Genomic DNA, 14918 nt, shown 5'->3' with positions numbered 1-14918 from the left:
GTCTGATGTTCAGGGACACTCAGTAAGAAACATCAACACCAGCCTCCAGATAGAGAACGTTCCCTTTGTGACAGGCCCTCTGCCAATAGGATTGCATCAATCAAGTCACCAAAATCCTCAGAACAACCCCCTGATAAGGTTCCATTGTTGTGCCCATTTTACAGATGAGGAATATTGAGGTCAGAGAGGCTGATGCCCGTGTCACTCAGCTGGTCAGTAGATGGCCCTTACTTTTCATTTTGGGCCTCAGAGCCTGACAGCCAAGCTCTGGGTGAAGGAAGCGTGTACAGACCCCAACACCATGACCACCCCCGCCGCCCCACCACTATCCCTCCATTCCTGCACTCTGCCAAATCCCGATCCTATCCCCAAATAGCTTCATTTCCCCAGAGAGGGAGCCATTTCATTACAAAGGTCCCTCTCCACAAAGACAGAACACGGAAGCCAATTAAAGCCCTTCAGCCCAGCATCACTTTTGTAATCGATGCTCTGTGATTGTGAACCGGGTGTCTGTCGGCAGCTGTCTAATTTTAGCTGGGTCTTTGCAGGCTTCTCACCAGGCTCACCCGCCCCTGTGGATGGGCAGAGAGGTTCCAAGAAGCATCATCGATCTTTTGACTAAAGTGTCCTCATGAAATACAAATCTGTCGTTTCTCAAAGAGCCGTCTGTCGTGGTGGCACAGAAGAGATGCCACCGGGAGAGCAAGAATCATAATTTCATGTAAAACCCATCTTGCATGGTCCCCCACAACCCACCTCTTCCTTGTCTTGGCCTCCCAGCTCAGTCCTGGGAAATCGATGCCTTTTACTGTTTCAACTTTGGCACAGAGCGATGGGGGGAAAGCTGTCAATAGGTGTTGAAGACATTCCCAGTTGTGAGCAAGCTCCCTGTTAGGGGGCCTGGTCTTTGGCAGTGAGTTGGCACTGCCAACATGTTTACTTGCATGGGGGAGATTCAGTGCCCCTGTCCGTGGGCACTCTGCTCAGTGTAAGTGGCTAAGGAGGCAGCAGGGGTGAAGGGTTTTCAGGGCATCAGGAGTCCCTGGAAATGTAAAAAAAAAAAAATCCATGGGGCAAAAGTGGGTAGAACAAGTAAATGGTGTCTTCGTCTCGCAACCAGAGAGTGGGGACTTTAGAAAAGGAGGGAGTGAGAATAGCAACTACCACTTGGGGACAGATGTTATGGTAGGACCGGGTCATCAGATGTGACTTGGGAGAAGATCCTGGGGTTCCAACTATTTCATCATGGAAGTGGGACCTCTAAGACCCAGGAAAGGAAGGGCAACCTTTTCCACGATAACCCCACAAATCAGTAGCAGGAGGAGAGAGACAGACATCCCCAGTTAGATTTTCAGCTTCTTAAGAGGAATTGTCCCTGTGCACAGAACATCGCGGAAAGAATATGCTTTCTCTCAGCCAGCACTGAGTGTGCCCAACAGTCTAGATGAGGGGTCAGCAAACCATAGCCCGTGGGCCATATCTGGCTCCACAGTCTGATTTTGTAAATAAAGTTTTATTGAAACAGACACATTCATTTACCTACTAAGTGTCTAAAGCTGTTTTCACACTGCAACTGCAAAGTTGAGTTGTTTCAACAGAGATGGTATAAGACACAAAGCCTAAAATATTTACATTTTATAATTAAATATTTCAATTAAATATTAATTATTATAATCAAATATTTACAACTGTATAATGTAATTAAATATTTACAATTAATTACAATTAAATATTTAAATCTGGCCCTTTATGGAAAACATTTGCTAACCTCTTGTCTAGGTCCCTGAAGGGATCTTACACATAATGTACACAATGGTTTTATGTACATTTTAGTGTTATTATTGAAGTCAGAAACTTATTTTCAAGTGGATCTGACATGGATTCCCCAAAATCTAAAATTACAGCAGCAAAACTTTTCAGATTGCGGCGGAGACGGGGCTGAGCCTGCCCATTCCTGGCCTCCTCTCAGCCTGCTCTGGTCCCCAAGTAGAGGTACTGGATGAAATATAGGACACCTGGTTATGTTTGAATTCTAGATAAACAGTAATTTTTAAGTATAAGTATGTCCCAAATATTGCACGGGGCATACTTACACTAAAAAATTATTCATTGTTTAGCTGAAAGTCAAGTGTAACTGAGAATCTATCCATCTTATATTTTTATTTGCTTAATCTGGCAACTCAATTTTTGAGCCACCTCAGAGGAAGAGCCTAGGTGAAAATAATTAGCCTCTGGAATAGATTTCAAACTCAGCCTGACATTTCAAGTCCGGTCTTGGCCAAACTCTGCAGCCTCATCACCTGCCCTGACATTCCCCGACTCCTCCCTGTATTAGTCTGTTCTCACATTGCTGTAAAGACATAGCCATGACTGGGTAATTTATAAAGGAAAGAAATTTAATTGACCCACAGTTCTGCATGGCTGGGGAGGCCTCAGGAAACTTACAATCATGGTGGAAGGAGAAGGGGAAGCAAAGACCTTCTGCACATGGTGCAGGAAAGAGAAGTGCAAGCAGGGGAAATGCCAGACGCTTATAAAACCATCAGATCTCATAGGAACTCACTCACTATCATGAGAACAGCATGAGGGAGAATGTCCCATGATCCAATCACCTCCCACAGAGAAGCAGGTCTCTCCCTCAACACCTGGGGATTTATAATTCAAGATGAGATTTGGGTGGGGACACAAAGCCTAACCATATTACCCCCCATCCTTCACTCTCCAGCTCCACGGAGCTCCTTCTTGCTTCCTTCCACACCTCCATGCCCTTCTTTGCCTAGGCTGTTCCCCTGCCCAGATGCCTCCACAGACCCTGACCCCCAAGCTCAGCCTTTCTGCTTGGCCAGTTCTGCAGAATCACCTCTCATGAGGTGTCCATCTATAGATTCAGCAGGTGCAGGTAAACAGAAGCCAGGAAACCACAGATTCAGAGCTCCTGGCTTACAGTCATTGTGGAGCAGGGATTCATGGAGAGGAGTGTTGGCAAGATCATGGGCATCTTTAAGCTACTAGTCAGATCTCTCTTTTCTTTTTCCTGAACACATGGAGTTGAAATGACAAATTATCCTGTGTCTACACAGGGTGGTGAGCCCTTTAAGGGCAGCCACGGTATCTTTTTCAACTAATCTCTGTGGCTCCTCTTGCAATCCTGTGAAAGACAGGAAGGGAAAAGCAGTATGAGAGGGAGGCCCAGCAGGAGCAAAGGCACCATGTTGAGGGTGAGCCCCGCAGACCCTGGGAACAGGGCAAAGCAGAGGAGGAATGAGAATAACAGGAGGGAGGGCGAGGCCCTGCAGAGAGAGCTGGGCTTAGCTTGGGGCCCACGTGCACGCGGGTTGTGGCTGCTTCCCTGAGCCTCTGTTTTCTCACCCATAAAATGAGGATCATGATTGCCACTTCACAGTGTTATTGTGGAGATGAAGTAGGAGAATGTATTAGGTTGAATGATAGAAAGTTTTTGCTATTTCAACCTACATTTTCAGCCTACGAAATTGGCAATTTCACAATGATTACCCTAACATACAGAGTGTTAATTCCTTGCATGGTACCTGGCACATAGTAGTTGCTCAACTAATGAAAGCTCTTGTTATGAAGGGTGACTACAGTGGGCCCTGCCTGTGAGCCAGGGTAAGTTTCCAGAGAATCCCAAAGCCAGAGCAACGAAAACGCCAGGAGGAGGCTGGCATCCCTCTGCAGCCCTGACCGGCCCTTCTAGAGATGGGCTGTGCTTTTGAATAGTTAAGAGTCATGGCTTCTCTGCATCAGAGGCTCCTGTCCCTGCTTTAACCTTCCCCTGCTAACCCGCCAAGAGCCTGACATTGTCTCAAGTGGCACTAAAAAGTTTGTGACCCAGGCTTGTGGCCTGAAGGATTTCCAAGATGTCACCACCAGGCAGGTGCTGGTGGCATCTCAGAGCAAGTCCTGATGGGCTTCTGCCTTCTCTCCAGAGGATTCCTTCCTGCTCCTTTCCAGAAGCTCAGAGCCTTTCACTGGCAACCCCAGGCCAGGTTCATGTGGGAACTGGATTTCTGGAAAGCAGACCTTGGCAAGGGCTCTCGAGAACATGTGAATTCCCCCAGTGACTGAGCTCCCACGGCTGCCTCTGAGGAGTGGGAAGAGGAGCAGGCAGGAACAGGATGGGGACGGGAGAGGAGGTGATGGGTCCCATGAGGGTCTGGCTACTCCCATTCTCCAGGTGACTATTAAATGGGGCAAAATTATCCCTAATCCCCTTTATCTCCATTAAGTGTTTCTAGGAAAGACTGACTTGATATTTTGGGGTGGGAGGGAAGAAAAGTGAGAGACAATAATTTTCAATAGAAACTACAGGATGAAGAAATCTCAGTGATCTCAGCTTTGGGTGCTTTTTTTTTTTTTTTTTTTTTTTTGAGACAGTCTTACTCTGTTGCCCAGGCCATAGTGCAGTGGTGCCATCTTGGCTCACTGCAAACTTTGCCTTCCAGGTTCAAGCGATTCTCCTGCCTCAGTCTCCCAAGTAGCTGGGATTACAGGCAGCTGCCACCATGCCCAGCTAATTTTTGTATTTTTAGTAGAGACTTGGTTTCACCATGTTGGCCAGGCTGGTCTTGAATTCTCCAATTTCTGACCTCAGGTGATGTGCCTGCCTCCGCCTCGCCTCCGAAGGTGCTGGGATTACAGGTGTGAGTCATCGCACCCAGCCTAGCTTTGAGTGCTTTTTAATGTCTCTAAATGGAGCCAAGTGAGGTGAGAAGGCAGGTCTGACACCCAGCCCTCCTGCAGAAGGTGCTCCAGGGTCCCCCCGGTGTCCCTGCTCTGGGTGACGGACTGGAGGCAGGGAATCTGGGCCCTAGTGTCGTCCTCTGGAAAATGGGGATAACAGTAGCACTCACCCCCTTGGGTTGCTGTTTAAAGTGTTTACCACACTGTTTAACCCACTCAAGACATTTTGGCTACTCCTACTATTATTTTATTATTATTTTTCCTACAGTGCCTCCAGAAAAGTTGTGCCAATTCTTGTGACAGATGGAAGATTCTAAAAGCACCTCCAGAGTGCGTTAGACACAGATATGAGATCAAGTGAGCTGGCTTCTTGTTCTTCTTGTCATCTCTGACAGCACGCAAGATCTTACTGATCTAACTCTCCGAGTCTTGGTATTTTCATCTGGGAAATGTGCTTAGGATCTTATGCAATGACTGACATCTCTTTTAGGTGACGAATTTGTGAATACAGATGTCCAGAAAGCAAGGCACTCCTTAAAGTTTATTTAAGAAGTTTACTTAAAATAGAACAGACAGACCTTTTGCGATCTTTCAAATGACCAGGAAAACTTGTTGGATGAAGTGAAGAGAAATCTCATGCCTGCTTCACGATGTATTGTGAGTTATTTTTTGTCTGCTATACTTTCTACATATCCATTTGTTAGTTTAATACACATTTATTGGAAAGTGCCATGGGCAAGGTTGGGTTTTGGGGAGACAGAAATTCATTGTTTTGGGCAGTGGGAATGCAATTATGAAAAAGGTAGACAAGGACTCTGCCCTAAAGGAGCTCACATTCTGGAGGGGGAGGTGGGATATAAGTAAATACATCAATGAATAGTGTGATTTCAGACCATGATGAGGGCTACTAAGCCAATAGCTGCAGATGATGTATAGGATTGAGGCCTGATGGACAGGAGGAGGGAAATGTGTGATAGGATGATCAGGGAGGGCTTCTCAGAGTAGGTGATGTCTGAATTCAGCCTTGAACAATGAGGAGCCAGCCATAAGGCTGCTGTGGGGGAAGAGAGTTTCAGGCAGAGGAACAGCACATGCAAAGGGCTGGAGGTGGACACTAGCTGAATGTGAGCTCAGAACTCAGAAAAGACGGGTGTGGCTGGAGCACAGTAAGGTGGGGAGAGCAGTAGGAGATGAAGTCAGAGGTAGAACTGTGAGGATTAAAAGTGCTCAGCCCAGTTTCCAGCACATAGTAGCTCCTTTTTAACGGTTACTTATTATTACCTATGATCACAGTGCTGACACCTCACTTGGGTACAGGAAACATAGGTGGGATTAGAGAGAGGAGAACAGTTTTGAGGATCTTGAGGGTCTTTCTGGACCCATGAATTTGTGAAGAAGAGGCTTGCAAACACTTTGCTCGTTTTAGTAGGGTAAATACTTTCAGTTCTAGTCTTGTTTATATTATTAATTGGTTTAGCAAAACAATTCTTTCCATAGCAAATGCAAAGGTGCCCAGAATTATGATCAGTTTTCATTAGTGAGATTTTATTGTACTTCCAAAGACAGATCTAAGTTTCCCTGTGAAAATGTAAAGATTAATTCAAGACTCAGAACTCATTTTTTTCTTTTTTTTTTTGGTTTTGGAAGTATCTGACAGTATTCTAATATGAGCAAAATTGTAAATTCAGCAGGATTTCACTCTTATATGCTTGGAAACTTCTCTCATCCCAGCCCCCTCTGCCTCCCAGGATGCCAGTCTCCTAGGGCTCTTCTGCCTACCCAGGGTCCCCCAGGTTGGCCCTGTGTTTCCCAAGGCTAGTCTTTTCCGTGACTTACAGGACTGGAACCAGCATTAAAGGCCAGGGAGCCCATTTCACAGATTAGGAAAGCAAGGTCAGAGAGGGAAAGAAACTACTCTTAGGAAGCCTATCAGGAATACAATCTGGGACAAGCACATCTCCTCAAGGCTTGTTAAACCACAGCACATGGAGCGCAGCTGCTGTTGCCAGATACACAAAAGATCAGTTCTGCCAAAAACTGCAATTCATTCATTAATGGATTCATTCTAAAGACATTCATTGAGCTGACAGGGTGCCAGGAAATGTGCAAGACACTAGTGAAACAGAAGAGAATAAGATTAAATCTCTGTTCTCAAGGGCAGGCAGTGGGGGTAGCTGGGCAGGGGGGCTGTGAATCGAGGGAGACCAAGCACAGTAAACCAGTGGGCAGGATCGAAGGTTTACCAGAGGAGGTGACACCCAAGACTGTGATGACTTTGCTGCGCAGGTGGTAGAAGTCACCCAAGGCAGAGGGAACCCCTGGGAAAGACCTGCGGTGGAGTGAGTGCGCAACACTGAGGACCCTGCAAATATTCAGATGAGTCAGGCTGAGTGCAGTAGGGGTGTGACTGGAAGGAGCTGGATAGGTAGCCTGGGGCCAGATCACGAAGGCCTTTGAATGCCCGCCAAGGGCCCAGTAACACTCCCTCCTCTCTTCTGTAAAGAGCCCTTCATTGCTTTCCTGTTTGCTCCTTCATACTCTACCTAATTTTGGTTGGGTTGCCAATCCACTACCTCCCTTCCTGCATAAGTGAGCATGTGACCCGGAAGTGACCAATCACAAGATCCCATCCAAGTGGCTGCTGCGATTGGTGCAGGGGCAGGTACGTGGCTCAAGCCAGAACAAGGAGAGCCCTTCTGGGGCCTCATGGTGGTCAGGGGTATGTATGGGTTATGAATGGATGCTGGGTGGGGAAAACCCTCTCCTTCCTATGGGTCCACTGGCTGGGTGGCTGTCAGCTTGATACTGTCTTGGGCGTGGCCTCTCCACCCATCTGACCATTTGGAAGACAGTATGAGCTGGGCTTTTGACCTTGTATTATGTAAACAGGCTTCATACCCAGGTCTGAGTGCAGAGCCGTGCTCTGATCATGAATTGTCTAATTGCATGCAGGGCTCACCAGAAGCCAGTGCCCCCACACCCGCCTCCCCTGGCTGCCTCCAGCCCTTTCCACCCCAGCCCTCTGCCTTCCTGACTCATCTTTAAGTAAAGGCTTTTCTTCACCTCCGCAGCAGCGCTCCGAAGCTCTGCTTTGCTGGAGGAACTGGGACACCTCCATCCATAGTGTTCTCAGGAAGCCCAGACGTCTCAATTATTCATTAGGCTGACTTCTCCATCAAAGGGTCTAAAGTTCTAGAAAACTTTCTCCAGTCGCCTGCTGTGAGAGTCGCAGGGTCCTACTGGTTTAGTGAGCCAGGAAGAGAAATGAGCCTGTTGCTCCCAAAGGGAGGAATGGCTGCTTGATCTAAAATAGGAGGGGAAGAAGGTTGACCTGGTTTGTGCTGGTTTTTTTTTGGCGGGGGGGGGATGGCCTTCTAGGACTGTACCCCAGGGGGTTGGGCCAGGATTCAATGCAAGAGCGGGGGACCTCTGGGTGCTGCTGGCAGTTGTGGTAGCTGGGCAGGGTGGAGGGGAATGACTGGAGGAGAATGGAAATCCTGCCCTGGCCTGTGTCCATCTGTGCACAGCCCCACGTGAGGGACCCTGGACCACTAAGGTTCAGTCTCCCCCACTAGTTCTGGTCTCTGTGAACTCCAGGACTTCATGACACCCCAGATCTATTTTTAACAAGCTTATTAACTTTAAAAAGTTTATTTGCATTCAATTTTCACTCAACTAAAGCCAACAGCCTTTGCAAGCTTGCCTTATGGAAACTGAAAGCTGGAAGGGGCCTTAGAAATCACAAGATCTAACCTCTTTAGAGGTTCCCCATGTCTCAGGAGAGGGTTCCCTCTATCGCACAGGACTTGAGATCTGTCACATGCTAGCCCCAGGACGCTTCCAGCCCCACTCTGGCCACAGTAGACATTCCCCCAACATGTTATGAGCCTGCACTGCTGTGGGCCTTGGCTCCTGTGTTACCCCATCTGGAATACACTGAAGACACTTTCCCTGTCCCACCTGGTCCAATTCTAAGCATCCATCATGAGATCGGGCCTCCTTCCTGGAACCTTCCCGATCCCACCAGGCAAAACTAACTGCTCTGTCTTTCATCTCCCACTGAGGTCTCAGCTCAAATGTTCCCTTCTCACAAAGACCTTCGTTGACCCAGCATCTGATGGGCACTGCCCTTTCCCCACCCCAAGAGCGTGACCCAGTTTTGATTTCTTCACTGTACCTGTCCCTACCTGGAATAGTCTTGCAGATGCGTTGTTTATCTGTCTCTTTCTACCTCTCCACTTCATGGTGTCAGCTCTTGGGGTGCAGGGACATTGTCTGTTGACTGCTGCAGCCCAGGCCCCACACAGGGCTGCATACGGTAGAACCACAGTGAACCTTGGTGGGGTGAATAAACCTGAAGTTGAGCCTCCTCCAGATCCCAGGTTCTGTGCCTCCACTGTTTCTGAATTGTTGCTGCTCTGGAGCAGAACACTGTCCCTCACCTTGGCTGCCTGTACTGGCCATGCTGCTCTCTGGGGCAGCACGAGGAGCTCAGAGCCCCAGGCTGGACCCAGCCAGGTCACTCCCCTGTGATGCTTTATGGTTCCTCTCTGGGGTCCTGAGATCAGCCACATTTTGAGAGTTTGGAGAAGGAGCATTAAGGCCAGCCAGCTGGATAAATCACATTTTTAAAAAATGGGCCAAACATGGATTTACACAATAGCCTGTGACAAACACAGATTCAGGGGATGATCTGGCAGGAAACATCCACTTTTCCAAAGGGCACCACAGCCCTGGTAGAAATAATGAGGGCTTTTTTAGGATTGTAATTAGTCCTAGGTGCTGACAGGCCAAAGATCCGATCACTGCCGTCACTCAGCACTCACTTGTGCACCCAGCAGGCTCTATTCTTGGGTCTCCAGGTAAGCGTCCTGCTCCCAGGGGTGGCTGGCATGTCCAGTGTACGTCCTCGTGGTTCCTGATGCCCTCCTGCCCATGCACAGTCTTGGAGGGAATAGGGCGCAGGAGGCTCCTGTGAGTGCAGGGCCGGGGACGCAGCAGGTCCTTGGCCAACGGTGTGTCTTTTCTTCTGCTATAGTTCTAGGGCAGGGGAGGCTTCAGGGTCTCCTGAATATATCCAACAGGCTCATGAGGCTGGGGATGCAGTGATTAGTGATCGGGACTATGAGGCTGTTGCTCAGCAGAGAAATAAGGGCCCCTACTGTACAAGCTGTAAAGGCTGTGGTGGCTGCCCACCTGAAGCCTTGATGGTCCTGATGGGGGAATAGAGGCCTATGGGAATGCTGAAGGCTGAATGACGTGAGTGTTGGATTCTGGGAGGATTGTCAGTGCCGAGCTCTCTGCAGGAGGGATGGACTCACTCATGTGGTGCAGCTGCAGAGGGCCAGGCACAGCCTTGGCCTTGGCATCTGTATTAGGCTGTCCTTGCATTGCTACAAAGAAATACCCGAGGCTGGGTAATTTACAAGAAAAGGTTTAACTGGCTCACGGTTCTACAGGCTGAACAGGAAGCACAGTGCCAGTACCTCCTTCTAGGGAAGCCTCTGGAAGCTTGCAATCATGGTGGAAGGCAAAGAGGGAGCAGGCAGGTCACATGGCAAAAGCAGGAACAAGAGGTAGAGCGTCTGGGGCAGGGGCCGCATACTTTTAAATGACTGGAATCTCCTGCGAACTCAGAGAGAGAGAGAGCTCACTTATCACAAAGGGGGCGGCCCAAGCCGTTCATGAGGCACCTGCCCCCATGATCCAAACACCTCCCACCAGGCCCCACCTCCAACAGTAGGGATTACATTTCAACGTGAGATATGGGTGGGGGCAAATACCAAACTATATCAGTATCTCACTCAGGGCTCACAACAGCCCTGTGAGGTAAGTGTTAGCCCATTTCCCAGATGAGAAGTGAGGCTCACAGAGGCTAAGCGACTGGCCCAGCATCCCACAGCGAATCCCTCCTCCACACAAAACTGGTCAACCTGGAAAAGACACCCAAACTTCCTGGCTTGCACACCAGCCAGAGATGCCCCAACCCCACCACTCCAGGGCTGGAGTGTGAACGGGGCTGCAGGGCAGGGCATGGGACCTTGGTTAGGTTCTGCTCACCGGGAGATGACCGAGGACCAGTGGTGTCTGTCTCCTGTACCATGCCGCGACTTCCTGCAAGTCAAAGGGAGACTGAAGCAATTATATGGACAGCAAGGGTGAAGATTATGGCTCTGGGCCAGTGCCTGAGTGGCTCACAGAGCTGTGGGACTGATGGGCTTCATGACATTCCTGCTCAAGGCAGCTCTGCCCCAGGCCCAGAGCAGCTGCTGGCTCCACTCATGCCCCACTCCATCCATCCTTCTTGAATCCTAGAGGGCCCACTGCCCCGAGGAGCCCTCCCTCCACACTGAGCTCCCCTAACCCTGCCTCAGCCTTCGGGGGATCTTGGTTCTGTACCCACCAGTTCCTCTTCACTGGGGGAATTCAGTACCCTGGACAAGATCCTCAGGGGCCAAAGGTTCAGGAGCTGAAGCTACTATCTGAAGGACGCTTCTGGCCTGGGTCCTCTATCTACTGCCTCCACCTTGGACCAAACTTCACTGTATCTGCCTAGACCCTGCAATCGTCCCCAAGATGTCCCGTGTCTATTCTTATCCCCTCTTCCCATCCATTTCCATAGCAGCCAGGAGGTTCTTCATAAAAGTTGAAGCAGAGAAGTCCCTCCCCAGCTTAAACTCTCTAGAGGCTTCCCCATTGCACTTCAAATGAAATCTGAATGCTCGGCAAGGAGTATCCACTATCAGTCAGGGTCTTAGCAGGGAGCAGACGACCAAGGACCAATGGGAGAGGGTGATTGAAGGGAAGGTAGTGGAGGGCAATTCACCAAGGTGTGGCAGGGATACAGGAAGGCAGCAGGGGATGGTGAGGCCACTGGCGGACGACAACAGTTGGGGGCTGTTTCCATCCCAGTCCAGAAGGAAGCTGTTACCAGACCTCGGAGAGAGCTGCAGCCTCAGAAGAGGGGTCACTGGATGGAGCTGGGGCCTCAGGAGAGAAAGAGAGCCTTTGCAGCTGTAGTTAAGAGGGAGGGAGCCAGGGAATAAACACCCAATGTCTTTCTACTCCTGTTCCTTGGTCTCCTCTGGTGCTTCCAGAACACACAGAAGCTGGGGCACAAGAGGGCACAGGAGCCCTATTGATGCCATCCATTCAGATCCGTCTCCTGGCAGGAGGCTGAGGTTGGGTCTGGAGGGTACTCGGAGGATGGCAGCACATGTAGCCCCAAGGTCCACCCGATCTGTCCCTGCCTGTCCCTCTGACCTTGTCTCCTGCCCTCTGCTCTCACTTACTGTTTCCACTACACTGACCTCTGCTCAGTAATATGGTTTGGGTGTGTGATCCCACCTCCCACCCATATCTCACATCGAATTGTAATCCTCAGTGTTGGAGGTGGGGCCTGGTGGGAGGTGATTGGATCATGAGGGTAGTTCTCATGAATGGTTTAGTACCATCCCCTTTGGTACTGAGTGAGTTCTCACAAGATCTGGTTGTTTGAAAGTGTGTAGCACCTCCCGCCTTGCCCTCTCTTTCTCCTGCCCTGGCCGTGTAAGATATGCCCACTTCCCCTTTACCTTCCACCATGATTGTAAGTTTCCTGAGGCCTCCCCAGAAGCAGAAGCCTCCATGCTTCCTGTACAGCCTGTGGAACCGTGAGCCAACTAAACCTCTTTTCTTTATAAATTACCCAACCTCAAGTACTTTTTATTTTATTATTTTTATTATTTTTTTGAGACAGTGTCTTACTCTGTCTCCCAGGCTGGAGTGCAGTGGCACAATCTCGGCTCACTGCAACCTCTGCCTCCTGGGTACAAGCGATTCTCCCACCTCAGCCTCCCGAGCAGCTGGGAGTACAGGCGTGCACCATCACGCCCGGCTAATTTTTTGTCTTAGTAGAGATGGGGTTTCACCATGTTGGCCAGGCTGGTCTTGAACTCCTGACCTCAAGTGATCCACCCGCCTCGGCCTCCCAAAGTGTTGGGAATACAGGCGTGAGCCACTGCGCCTGGCCTCAAGTACTTTTTTATAGCAATGTGAGAACTGACTCATACACTCAGTTTCTCAATTACGCAGAATGCATTTCTGCGTCAGGGTCTTTGCACCTGCTCTTTCCTCTCCCTGGGAGGCTCTTCTTCCTCATCCTCTCATGGCATTGAGATCTCAGCACAAATGTCATCTCCTCCTAGGGGCTCTCCAGACACCCATCCAGCTCTGTCCCCGCATCCTCCACCATCACTTCTGTTGCATTGTGTCCCTTCATTTGCACATAGCACACATCTCTATCTGACGTTTGTGGTTTACTTCTTGACCAGCTGGTGCATCAGCACCAAGAGATTAAGACCAAGTCTCTTTTGTTCCCTGTCATATCCTCATCATTGAGGGCAGTATCTACATCCACAAAGTGATTAAGGAATGCTTGTTAAACGACTGTCTAATAACCAGGTGAGAGGGTAATGGGTAAGAGCACAGACCCTGCTGTTGGGACGTAATCTGGGTTTGAAGCCCAGCTCTATCACTTTCTTAGCTGTGTGACTTTGGTCAAGTCACTCAGCCTCTCTGAATGACTCAGTTTCTTCATCTGTTAAATGGGAATGATCAGATAACACTCCCCTCCGGGTTGTTGTGCAGACTGAATGAATAAACATTTGGCACTGTACCTTGCCTGTAGTGGCAGGTGGTAGGGGAGTATTTGCTATTTTCCTTATTGTTGTCTCCCTGATTTTGGCATCTGCGCTGCTACCTTGCTCCTCCTCTTGAGACCCCAGGCTATCTAGGGCTGAGGGCTCAGCCTCTCCCAATTTCCCATAGCTGTCTTTAAGCTGTGCAGGATTCCTGAGCAGGACCTAAGAAGCCCTCCAGGCTCTGACCACTCTCCCAGCCTCGCACAGTGTCCTCCTGCCTCCTTCCCTGAGTGGCAACTCCAAGATCTTCCTTCAGCTCCTCAGACAAGCCCTGCCTCCCCAACCTCAGAAGACAACATGCATGCTGCTCCTCCTGCCCCCAACAGCTTTCCTCTCCTCTCTCCCTCATCTCTCAGTCTCAGGTCAAATATCACCTCCCCTGCCATCACCCGGGCTGGGTCAAGCCTGTCATCCATCTTGGGCGCCTGCCCATCTCCTTGGCAACACCCCTTCAGGCAGCCATTAACTTTGTTGTTAGCTAGTAAATATTTCCCTCCCCGGTGGGAAAATATTCCCTGGGTTCTATGCTAGGTGTAGTGGGTCTTTGGGCAGCTGTTACCTGACCTGGGCCTGGCATCTGACCCCAGGTTACCCTGACCCTTTCACCCAAGACTCATTCATTCACTTCTCTCTCTAACTCTATCCCTCCCTCCCTTTTTTTCTCCCACCCCTCAAAGCATTTACGGAGCTAATCCTTTTTTTAGGCCCTGTGCTAGGCATTTTAGCTCTAAGATGCTGCTCCAGACCTGGGCTCCCGGCCTCCTAGTGGGTGTCAGGGGGGCACACATCACAGAGTGACAAGTGTGTGAGAGGGATGAGGAGATGCAGGGGAGAGCAGAGGAGGCCTTAACCCAGCCTGCTAGGTGTCTTGAGTGGGTAGTCAGAGAAGGCTTCCCAGAGGAGTTATTTTGAAAGAGTTTTGAAAGATACATGAGTTTCCTAGGAGCTGAGGAAACAACATCTCAGGCAGAGGGAGCAACATTTGTGGAAGACCAGAGCATTTCTGAAACTTCAGCAGCAGACGGGAGGGAGGGTGGCAACAGATGAAGCTAAAGATGTGGTGTGTTAGGTCCGGTGTGCCTGCAAGCTCTCCCCAACCCCGAATGCATGCCTTCTGGGATGTGATATTTCGGTTCTTCTGATCAAGAGGCTGAATCTATTTCTCCACACCTTGAATCTGGGCTTGACTTGATGACTTGTTTTGGGCAAGATGACAATAACATAATACAATCAGGGACTTGAAAGATGCTTGTGCGTGGGGCCAGCCTATGACTGACACCAGTGGCCAGGCTGGCCTGCTCAAGGATTTGAGACCATGTGGAGAGGTGCCCCAGTTGAGGCCATCCAGCTCCAGCTGAGCCAGCCCTGGACTTGTGGGTCAGCTAGGCATAACCCACAGAATCATTCGAAATACACGTGTTTCTGTGTGTGTGTTTTCCCAGAAACTCCCCATTGGAGAGGGAATGAGTTTTTATTTGTAAATAAAATATGCATAACATAAATTGACCACCTTAACCACTTTTAAGTACAGTATAG

Source organism: Macaca nemestrina, chromosome 1 (genome assembly GCF_043159975.1).
Source record: "Macaca nemestrina isolate mMacNem1 chromosome 1, mMacNem.hap1, whole genome shotgun sequence".
Taxonomy (NCBI): domain Eukaryota; kingdom Metazoa; phylum Chordata; class Mammalia; order Primates; family Cercopithecidae; genus Macaca; species Macaca nemestrina.
This window is presented reverse-complemented; position numbering follows the sequence as displayed.